We start from the raw sequence: 12,321 nt of genomic DNA on the forward strand, positions 1-12,321 counted from the left end.
GAGACCCAAAAGGAGGAGACCTCATTACCTAACACAGACCAACAGTTGGAAGAACAACTGCTACTCTGTACAGATTATGGAAATAAACGAGCTTCTCACAAGTAAAGGAGCTGGCAATGCAGCAGAGAAACACCAAGCTCAGCAAGGATGACAATATTCGCTCCGCAAATGAGAGTTTTGGAATCGTTTCAGAACCCTTCAGGCACAGAAGATTTGCTGCTAGTCTCGTGGACAATGGCAACAATTCTGTAAGGGAAACAATACAGCCTGTTGCTGTGACTTAAAGTGGTAAGATCAGGGTATGAGCTCAAAACAATTCAGAAACAAGCTCTTTTGTTTCTCTTGATCTTGTACTGTACATCCATTGAAAATCTGGAATCTTCATTTTGGAAAGGACACTAAGCAGCAACAGACTTAGCCTGGTAACAGTAGCATCATTCTTACGCAAATGTGTTCTCCAATGACATTCTCATTTAAAATACAGCATTGAATGCTAACCATCTATGCTACATATTTTTGAGTAATCCCTCTGTGATCTTTTGCGGCGCAGAAAGATAAGGCTATTTTCTTTCATTCCAGATGCACAGAAAGCATTTGATTAACATTGGCAGCTCTCTGGAAATTTAGGGGCTTTCCTTTTGTAGGACACAGTTATGAAAACTCTCATCTCTTTTACTTCAATGTCTGGCACTCTCACTGGCTAATGTTTTATTCTATTAAATGCAGGTACAGAAACCAGCTATCACTGTACTTGATGATTCTGGTGCAAGTACAAACAAAGGCACTTAATTTTTCATTTAACCCTCTCCTTTGTTTCTATTTACCTGTCCATAGTTTTGTACACTCCATAGTTTATTTTCCACAAAATTTCACCTTTAAGGTACTTAGAGCCAGGAAAAGACTGATGCTGAAAGTTCACCATGTGAGAAACTCAGGCCTCATGAACCCTTTCCTGTAATGTGGCTTGGTTGTCAGAATTCATTAAACTCGTACTCTCTCCTGCAATGTCAGTCCTATAACCAGTTACTGTATGACCCAGAACCTCTTCAGTAAAACACTACAGTTAGTACAATTTCATTAACTTCATGTAGCTTTTACAGCTTGCTTCTCCAGAGGAGCTTTCAATGCATTTTAGGAACTGCAACTGAAGCTTGACAAAATCTGCTAAACTCCAATGATTACACTTTTAGTGCAAGATACAGAAACTTCAAGTGTTCTCGCTATCACAGTTACATACTCTTCTGCACTCCTAGTTGTTTGGTTTGGGTTTGGCTTTTTTGTTTCGTGGGGGTGTTTTTTTGGGGGGTGAGAATAATATTTTATCAAAATAAGTAGGCAAATACAGCCAGAAATGTGTGTTCTGAGTGCAAGCCCTGTGCAACCGTCAAATGCAGAACTAGTTTTGAAAATATTAGCAAAAGTCTCTTTGGAAAAACCTTTTTATAGCAAAGATCCTGCGAGCTGCATTTCTCCTCTGATAGCTGCTGTCCACTTCCTAGTCATCTATTTGGCCTGGGTGATTCAGCGATGCATTGCGGTGTACCCTCACCTGGCAAAGGGCCATGGGAAGATTGTTTATGATTAATGAATGAAGACGCATTCACACTGTGCTTGAGGAACAGCTTTTCTTCTAGTCAACATAAATCCGAAGTGAAATACATTTGTACAAGTTCTGCAGAAAGAATTTGGGGATTTCTCCTTACTCGACCTGTCTGTGAAATGCTGAATAAGTAAAATTTACCAGGGATATCAGCATGGCAAGAAGCAAAGGAGAAATGACAATGCATATGATCAAAAGTGGAAATAACTTCTGAATGCATTCAAATTCAGGCTTTTTTTTCCTTTCAATTTCATGTACCTATGTCACCAAAAAGTGCCAACATCCAATTAAAACATCAGATATTAACTAACACGGAGATTCTGTTTTGTTAATCCTTTTTGGATTATGATATGATCTGCCCGTTTTTCACACTGCACAAGTTGTAACTGCAATTGTAACCATTTGGGAGATCTAAACCCAAATATTGCGTCAGTTGTGTTTTGGTTTCTTTTCTGGTGGTGTTTTCTTGTTTGTTTGGGGGTTTTGTTTTGTTGTTTTGCAGATTAGACAAAGTCAGGTAATTTCCAAAGAAAGAATTTTAAGTCACCTTCATGCTTACAGAAGCACAGAATTTTCATATTGGACAGAGCTCCACACAGTGTGGATTATACATGAAACAATTCTAAAATCATTTATTCCTTGACAATTGTATGGAGTGAGGGCAAAAAACCTGGATCTCTTTGAGTTCAACTTCATTGCACAGAAGCGTGCCAAATGCAGGTGTGCTACGATCAGGTGAATAAATTCACAGCTTTCAGGAAGAAGTTGCCAACACTGCCCTGAAAACTGTGGGAAACACTTGGCCATAGATCCCCTATTCTCTACGCCCGTCTTCCTCTCCGCTCTTGGACAAAATTGATGGCCTAATGCAGCCTATCCCCTCACATCCACACACACACACACACACTCCCCCAGCAGCCCTTTGCAAGGGCCAGGTAGGAAGGTGAACACTTGGCTCTCCAGTCAACACATTCTGCACCTTTATCACAGTCAAGCCTGTGCATGGAAAAGGGAAGAAATTCATTGGAGCTTGACAGACAGAAACAGGAACTTTGTCTATTTATACCAAGAATTAATTTCTCTTCAGCCAGCAGCAGAAATCAATCTTTTGAAGGCACAAGGTCAGGGTGCAGGGCACAAATATCTGCATTATGCTGGTGGTGCTTAAGGCTCCAGAATTTACATAAAGTTTTCTGTTCTATCTGATAACGTCACAGGAAAACAAAACAAATCAGATTGTCCTATTCCAACCATAAGTGGTTACAGTGAGGTAAATCTGGACTTTCCCAACTAAACATCTCAATATTGTGAAAATAGTATGACTCAGTTATCCTGATTTGTTTCTTCTTTGTAAGAAATTGATGAAACATTCAAAACAAGTGAACAAACACACTGAACTGAGATGCTAAACATTTTCATATAGGGAAAAACATTGTTTTCCTTTCCCTTTCAAGCTTTGTATATGCTCAGTTCAGTAAAAACTAAATGTATTTTCTTATCAGCCATAACAAATGGAACATTTCAGCCTTTTAACTGAGACATAAACACCCAAAGCACAACAGTGCTGTATCAAAACCAAACATTCTCCTTTCTGTGAAAATCAGTTCCTTTCAAGATATTAGAAAACAAGTACCCCTAAACTTATTCACTCATAGAACAATAATATAGAATTTAATGCCTAAATGTTAAAACCGCCTTACTGGCATAAACTGTTCTTGTGACATATATGATCCTTTTCCACAGAGATCTCAGTCGTAACAGTAATGTTCCGTTGTGACACTGCAATTTTTAAGCCTGTTGACAACAAATCACACCTTGTAACTACTCTTCATGAGCTTGAAAAGTCACTGCTGCTGCTTTTCTTCCTAAATGATTAATGAAGGTACTAAATACTTCACTGCATTACCATTAAGCCTGTGCTTCATTTCAAGTATGCAATATATTAGCTGGGATGAAAGCTTACACTCGTCGTTAGTATTAAGCGTATGCTTCAGTGGTGACTGGTTGTGGTTTAAGTCATTTGACTGTTGTCACACAGGGATTTTAACAGTCACAATCATTTCACAAACACAGTTGCAGAAAGCTCCCGCTCATTAGACAATTCCATTATCAGATTAGAATGTACTTCTGATAACTTTCAAGCCCTGCTCTCCGTAAGCTTGTACTACCCTCCATCCTCTGTAACCAACAGACATTTCTGGTTTATATCCCGCCCTTACTACTTTGGGAGAAGACTCAAAGAAGAACTTTTCAGGACAATAAACTTTGGAAAGAGGACCCTAGGAAATCTGTCTGGTCAGAAGGAGGTTAGTTTGCTAACCAAAGTTACTACTCCCTTACTTGGACAAAAGCTCTACCATACCATCTGTTGCCATTTCCTCCTATCTGGCATTTCTGATATCAGCTACCATATAAGGGGAGATTTTTTTGCTGCTCCATGCATGTTCAGTGGGGAAATAGTAAACAAAATCCTCAATAATACTAACACTGGTTCCATGGCCACACAAAACTATCTATTTTATAGCTTTTGCAGCAATACTCAGCACCTTACCAGGCGAGAATCTTGCTGGAAATTAATACAGGCTAACAAGGCTTGTTGCATGCTCCATGATTTCCAGGACCTGTCTCTACTGTGGCTCAAAGATCTCCACTGGGGGACATCTGCTTCTGGAATTACTAAAGCACAAACTATGCAGCAAAGCATGCAAAGTATTCTAGGTATGTTTAGGCATCAAAACCCAAAACAAACCCAGCTGCTGACAACAGAAAATAGGTGAGGTGGGGAGGAGAAGAGGCTGAGAAGAGCCTGAGCAGACAGAAGAGCCAGGTCACAACTATATTCCCTCTTCACCCATACTTGAGATTAACACACCACCTATGTCCCTCACTCTGGAAGTCCTCAAGACTTGGCAAAGATAAATCCAGTCACACCCTAATGCTGATTTCACATTAACATGCTGGGTCTGTCTCCTGCACAAGGCATGAAACCCACCGGCCAGAATTTCTGGATTGCTCCTTTTCCATTCCTGCTTTAAAGATGGCACTTAGCAGCTAGGAAGTTTGCAGTAGAAGCACAATAAGGCAAGACACAACATGTTTTACGGGGACCATTTCATTTTTTTGACTGTGGCATGTTTTATGGGGACTATTACATTTTTCTGACTGCTTGGATTTGGCTCAAGGCATAAGTGGCCTAATGAAGTGTAGCCTACTGCTGTTAACTCATGCTGAAAACAACCCCTTGTCCTGCAAGAAAAGCAAGATTTGCTCAATCTCTCAAGAGCAAATTGACACCTTTCTCAGAGAAGATGGTGAAACAGTAACAGCAAGTAAAATGCCTCCAATGGCACTTCATTGCCGGGTCTGAGGTATCAGGATCTTTCAGAAAGTGTTAAAAGCATGCTATCGTTTCTCTTGTAGCACAGGCCAGATGCCTCAAACTATACTTTCCTGGGCATAGATCATGGAAAAAATATGAGTGCATTCAGTTGCTCACAAACAGCAAAAAAACCCTTAAGATGAGAGGTATTAACACACCCATTGCACTAATTGTGAAGAGAAACTCAGTTAAGTGCTTACGGACCCCATCTCTAGTCCAGAGAAACACAACTTCCAACAGCTAATTCATGCAACCCCATCTGAGTTAAGATGAATTCCCCCAGGATGCCTGTTTCTTTCTTGGCTGCAAATGGAACTTAGATGACCAGATGCAACTTCCATGTCTAGTTTATTGATACTGAATTTAAGGCATATGAAATTCAACCACGGGGACCAAAGACCTTTCTTCAAGTTCACATTGTGCTGATATCAGAGCTATGAATCTGACACTAGACAAACCCACTCCCCAGATCACAGCTAGGTGGGTCTTTCACAAGTACACAGAAACAAGCCTTCCTGGGTCCTGTTCCAGCTGAAGCTATAGCAACTCAATTGGCCCCGCACCAAGCATAAGCTCTTAGCAGGGTGGATTAGTTTAAGCCCTGCACATACACAGCCCTTCCTGAGCACAAACAGGAAGAGCTTTCAGCAGCATGTAAAATATCATATAGACATCGTTCCTCCTCTAGTGGGTTTCTTCCCCATTTCCCTAAAGCACACTTGGTCCTAGCAGCATTCCCAGGAATGTAGAGGTTAACAAAACTTGCGTCTGAAGGTTAGAGAGCTGATATTTTAAGGAGCAGCAGGTTTTGGAATCAAGCAGTTTGATGGTATCATACATATTCGGTTTTCTGTCTTCAGAATGCACGCAGAAGTTATCCTATTGAGCAATATATTTACAGCATTGTCCATTTCTTTGTTAAATACTTCACTCCCTGGGAAGAACAAACACAGCAGCCAATGCAAGTTACAGCCCTGCAGAATTATCGCTCCGGGTATTACTGATTAGATCAGCTGCCATTCAGCTTGCTGTAACAGAAACAATTTGTCCTGAGGGAAAGCAGTATGTACAGAAAACCACAGAGTGCAATGAAGGATTGGATGAAGCTCACCATTAGTGAGAGGTGTAGTATTACTCCAGTGCCTCACCAACACTAGCACTCTTAGCTTAAGTCTTAGCATAAAAACATCCGTCTCTGAAAGCCTGCCATGCACACTAGCATTCATCTGCCCTCCATTTGCACCCTCAACAGAGAGGGCTTGAGCCATGCAAACTGAAATCCTCTTTACCTACAAGTAGTGAAGAAAAAGAAGTTGTTGGTTTATTTGCAACAACATATAATAACCTCAGCTGCAGCAAGATCTCATGACTAGATATGAAGGCGCCCAGCAAGAGAAGTCTCAGCAGTTGTCTTCCCCCATGTACTCACTTCTGCAAGACCCAGCCTCAAAAACTGAGATTAACTAGGAAAGAACATCTTTGACACTTGATTTGCAGTGAAACTTCACTAAAGGAGAAGCCACTAATTTGCATGCACAACAATGAGGAACAATTGTGAATTCAAAAGATTTCTCAGCAGAAATCTTTCTCAGCTCAGCCTAATCTGCTGAGCACAAAAGATTTCCCTTTCATGTTGATGCATCAAATGTCTAGCTAATAGCGTTGCGAGTTCTCTTATTCTGACTGTAAAAGCTCCAGTGCCATCTGATGTGCACACTGCATATTCCCTGTATATTTTTCCAGCACGTGTCTCTGGCTATTGTGGTTTACTGGGTTACTAGGGCACTTGCAGTCTGTTTTCATAGTACTTCTTGTATAAGAAGGATTCGGGGGGGGGCAGAAAAATTAAGGGAGAATCCCTTTTTGGTGCTTTAAAAAGATTATTTAAATGTTTGTTTTAAGGGACTGAGTCTGAGACTCGAGAATTTATTTCCACTGCATGGATTGGCTTTCAAGCTTTCCAATAATTCAAGAAAATCAGTGTTTTCTGGACATTAAAATATTTATACATGTACTACACCATGAGCTACTTGCAAGCTAAGCCTTTGGGCCTTGCAGAAGCCTGAAACAGCTTGTTGAGTCCTTGTCCATGTATTGTATTGCTACTCTTCAAAGGGTACCTCCCATCCCTGCATAGTACACTATAAAACCAGTGGAAACACTGCTCTTAAAATCAGGGTAGGTTTGGACACTTACGAATAGAATAGCAATTCACCCACCGACTTCTGCTAACTAGTAATTTCCCTGCTCTTTATTAAGTGGAAATGCAAATTAAAACATACATCCATATAGCCCCTTAAAAAGACTATTTATATGAATGCATTGAACTTGCAGAGTCATGAAAAGCTGCCACCAAATCAAGGCGATACTGCTCAGCCAACAGTACTAGGTCACCATGATCTGATTGTGACTGTTGGTGCAAATTATCACGTGGGAAGAGAGAGAAAGTATGGAGCTTCCGGTATTACTACACACCACATCACAAGTAGGGGATGTAGATGTAATCACAACAGAAACAAACCTCCCAAACACATGGGGCAATCTCTAGCCTCTTTTCACTGAATACTAGGTTCTGTCTTTCTCAGTGGCTAGAGAATAGGACATGAATTATCCAGAGATCAAAGCAATAGCCTGGGAAGGGCTGAAACAACAGGATTTCTTCCAGAAAGTTTCACTCAGTGCAAAGTTTAGAGCATCCATTTCCCACTGAAGCTCAAGCACATTCAATACTGAAAAAACTTGAACTTTTGTGGTTCTTAGGCATATATCCCACATAAGCTGGACCCGTAGTTCCTGGATCACACCAAAGCTAACAACAAATACATCAGAAATGTCTGTTCACATACCACTTACACCGGTGACCACTCCATCAGGAGTGTGAATCTGTCTAGGTCCCTCAAAAGCAATTTAGTTATATTGGCTTGGTTTACTTCCATGTGGGATATTACAGATTAGATAGCTCAGTTCCTCTCAGGAATTCCTTTAGTATATATAAGTGGTAAGAGGATAAAAAAATGCACCTGAGATAGAAAAGGGTACAGAAGGACTGAGAAAGAGTTGCAGACTTTCTAGGGGTCGTTATTCTGAAGAGAACTGCAGGTGGCAAGTCTCTTCTTGCTTTGCACAGGTGTAAGGCTTGTACCAGGTATTTGCTCCTCCTTCAGCTCCGACTTTTTGTTCTGGAATTATTGGAATGATAACAAAGAACTTGCATATTTAATCTGTCAATTGGCATTTCTTTTAGTAGGTAAATATTTAATTCTTCTTTTATTTTAGTCTTTTTCTTTTTTTTTTAAGCAGGATCTCCTTGTGTTAGTTGTGCCTCCATTAGCCTCTTAACCCTGGATAAAGAGGAGCAAATTCCAAGCAACACCTGTATTTTTGCATTTTCTCATTTCCCTACACAAACGTACTCTCAGTCAGTTACATATCCTATAAAGTTGTGTCATCTTTCACCTCTGTTTCTTGATAAGTATGGATTTTTGGAATGTGACGCAGTTTACTGTAGGAATACAGCACTTTTGCTGGGCGCATTGGCTCAGTTAAGCAAAGCCTTGCTAGAACCAGTGGAACTTCCCTAATTTAAAGCAACTGTGGTCTGAAGTGAGACACATACGCTCTCTTGATGAGAGTAGAACTTTTCTTGTGGGCATTTCCATCACCTGGTTCCTATTCTCCAAGGGAGCACCAGTACGCCATGAAAAAAATCATAGGTATCACGCTATGGAGTTTGGTGTTTCCATTTCTTCTGTGTCTGTGTAATCCTTAGGTGAAAGGAGGACTTGCTGACAGAGGTAGGAGCTCTGAGCCTGAAGAGCAGAAACTGTAGAGGCAGTAGCTATATAGCATAAGGCAGCGGTACTGGAATTTACCCAGCAATACAAATGACAAGGATTTGATGCAGGTTTGTACTCAGAGAAATTAGGTCAGACTCCACAAGATATGAAATGATTTATGCTAATGAAATATTAACTCTCAACAAGGGGGAATATACTGGCACTTCCATGGGAACTTACTGCTCAAGAGAAAAAAAATCACACGTGGCAAGAAACCAACCCAAACAAGAGCCAGGTTAGACTGGTTTGGTCAGAGAGATCCTCAAAAGCTGGCATAACAATCATTTATTTATTCATGGCTCAAGCAAATGATATGGACTATAGCAAGAACAATCCTAAGTAAATTGCTCCTATCACAAATAAATATATTGCCATAAAATATAACCACTCAAGAGTAGCGTTTTTCTAATTTGTCTTCTTAGATGGATTTCCAGGAGACATGAGTTGTACAGAATGAAGATTTACTCATGGACTACTGGAGGGTTATGAGAGAAGTGATTTTTCTGCAGCACGTGGCATGCTTGACTTGACAAAGCTTATTGTACACAAGCAACTGTAGATGGCAAAAGATGGTGTGAAATGGAGCTCATATCCACAACAGAAAGGTTTTAATTTTCTGGAAAGAAAGTCTGAACAGAGGTGCCTGGAGAAATAAGCACAGAGTTGCTGTGTTTGGTTGTCCAGCATCATAACAGAAAAGCTCTGGACAATCACTCCACATTTCTGCCTGTTTAACAACTGCAGACAGATGTTTTCAAGCTGTTGCTGTGTACCATGCAATAGTTGCTGTGACAATTCAACAGTTCAAAGTTCTACAACTGCTTGAGCAACACATCCATCTTGGAAACAGAGCTACCAAATGCTTTACAAGCTGCACGCAAACACTGTGTTTTACTTAGGCTGTGGTTACTGTCACCATTTCTATCTACCTCAAGGCTTTCCTTGACTTCAATGAAAAGGGAATGCAATTCTGAAACATAAGGAGGAAGCAATAACTGAATGCTTAGCACATTTTCTCCCCTCCACCAAGTGCTGTAGCTAATTAATACACTTTAAGTACACCCAGAACTGTGTTACTGCTTAAGTCTCAGTTCAGGAGACTGTTTAAGCACATGCTCAGCTCTAACAGGAATAGGCCCCATAAAGGTCAGCAAGCATTCTCTTAAAGTTCTGTACTGAGACTTTATCATCCTATATACCTCACCAGTCTTTGGCCCCTGTGAGATCCCTCATACATCCCAGTCCTATTGTGATATTTCTCCTGAAACTTTGTGCCTAAGCTTAAAAGAACATAAAGGCTTGGTTATTAAAGCTACGTCACGCGAGAGCTGTGCATACATAAACCACTTAGTTTATTCTACTACAAAGGAACTGAATGCTGCTGAATACAATTCTTAGCCTTGTTGATAAATAGGGTGGACTTCCTCATTTTATATAAACACCAGATGTCACAATTATTAAAGAAAACCAAAAAGCAATACTATTCACAACACTGAACAAACAAAGTAGTTCAGTAACCTCGGAAATTTTACAGAGTTGTTTTTCAGGGTTCTGCTCTTATTCGCTGTATTATTATCCAGAGATTAGTATAGCAATGCCTGGATCAAATTTCACAATTAAGTGTTAACTTCGGATAGCATGAACTCAACTACTCACCGTAATAAGGGGTTTGTTTGCTGCGTCTTCTCAGGCCAGCCAGAATCTTAGTGAATTCCTGCCTTCATTTTCTACAGGAAATGTTTTTTGGTTTGTTTTATTTTATAAAAATATAAAATTATTTCCTCATTTGCAAAGCAACAGCTTTAGGCTGAGGATAAGGGATAACAGTATTTTTATTCCTGTTTCAGCAAAGGAGCAGTAATACTACAAGCAATAACAATAGCTCCAGCATCTCTGATCTTCCCCACTGTTGGCTGTAAAGACCAGATATTATATGCTTGTTTCAGACAGGATTTTTTTGGTATGTCTCAGAAAAGTGTGATACATTTTCAGATACAAAGAGCATAAATTCTGTAAGCGAGAGGCAATCTCGAGGAGCTTTACATTTCTAAGCTAATCAGGAAAGATCCACTATTCACATTTCTAATAACTGTCAAAGAGCAAAGTAACATCCTGACCTTACCCATCTCTGTGAGAGAAAGTTAAGGGGCACTTGCCCCTTCTTGTCTACAGTGACCCAGCTACAGTGGAAACTGCCATAGTCAGCGGCTCTTGTTACATATTCTAGGCAGAATCGTGCCCGATCATACACAAAGCAAGTAGCATTTTTAGGTCTGTATAAAATCATTTCTCTCTTCTCTTATTTAGCCATGGTAGGACTGTGTTAGCTGACCTCAGTAGGAGTCATTTCCCTGGTGTTGAAAGAATCTGGATGAGGGCCATTGGGAGTGAAATATAATCTCGGTGTATGGGAAAAAGCCTCTGAAACTTGACTCCAGATTACAAACCATTGTTGTTTGTGACTTTCAATGTATTTGTCCAGAAGGGAAAAATGGATTTAGGACCTTTATTTTCTTATCCCCACTTCTGAATTACTTTAATTATTAACTCTAAATAAGCAAATTTTTATGTAGCTAACTGCAGCTAATAGGAGAGCATTTGCAATTTGGTACATCTTAATTCTTGGTTCATTCAGCTGTTCTGGCTTGCTGAACGACTAATAGGCTGCCCTATAGGGAATAAAACAGGACATGAAACAGCCCTTGCTCTTTATACAGAGATTCATTTGATTACAAATCTTCTGATGTCCTGTAGACAATCAGACACCCAGACAGAAGGTTTAGATTCCAAAAAACATACGATGCAAAGCAGAGTATAGGAGGTGAGGAGTCATCTGTAGGATTAAATGTCCCTCATGTCACCCTTTCACACACAGAATTTATATAGTTTTGACTGGTGCAGTGAGTTATATGAATTGAACTACCATAGCTACCTACACAATTTGCATCTTAGTGTTTTCTCCCCTCACAAGTTGCTGCCCATAAGCAATCCAGTGGAGAATCACCAAACTTTTCTTTGTGTTTGCCATAACTGAGCCTGTGTCAAGCCCAGCCAGATGTACCCAGTTATTCAGGCATCATTACATGTCTTTAAAGAGCAAACTCAATACCTTTGTATACATGCCTGGCTTGATGACAAAACTGGTACACAAAGAAACTTCATGGAATATATAACTACCATAAAGAAAAAGTGCAAAGGCCCCAATTCAAAGAGCACATGTTTATGGTTAATGTCAGGCTAGCACTTAACTTCCTGACTTAAGTGCTTTACTGAGTCCATGCCAGAAAATGCAGACCTAAGACAACTATAAGATAAAACATGGCAGAAAGCAATATTGTATTCTTACATGACATTCTCTACTAGATCACCATCAAGTCTGAGATAAAGCAGAAAAAGAAACCTGATTATTAAGCATGTTGTAGCCATCTCAGTCAGCCAGGACAAGAACGAAGAGAAAGGATTTGCAAATAAAAGACCTGTAGGAAAATAATCTGAAAACATAGGGG

This window comes from Lathamus discolor, chromosome 17 (genome assembly GCF_037157495.1).
Source record: "Lathamus discolor isolate bLatDis1 chromosome 17, bLatDis1.hap1, whole genome shotgun sequence".
NCBI lineage: Eukaryota > Metazoa > Chordata > Aves > Psittaciformes > Psittacidae > Lathamus > Lathamus discolor.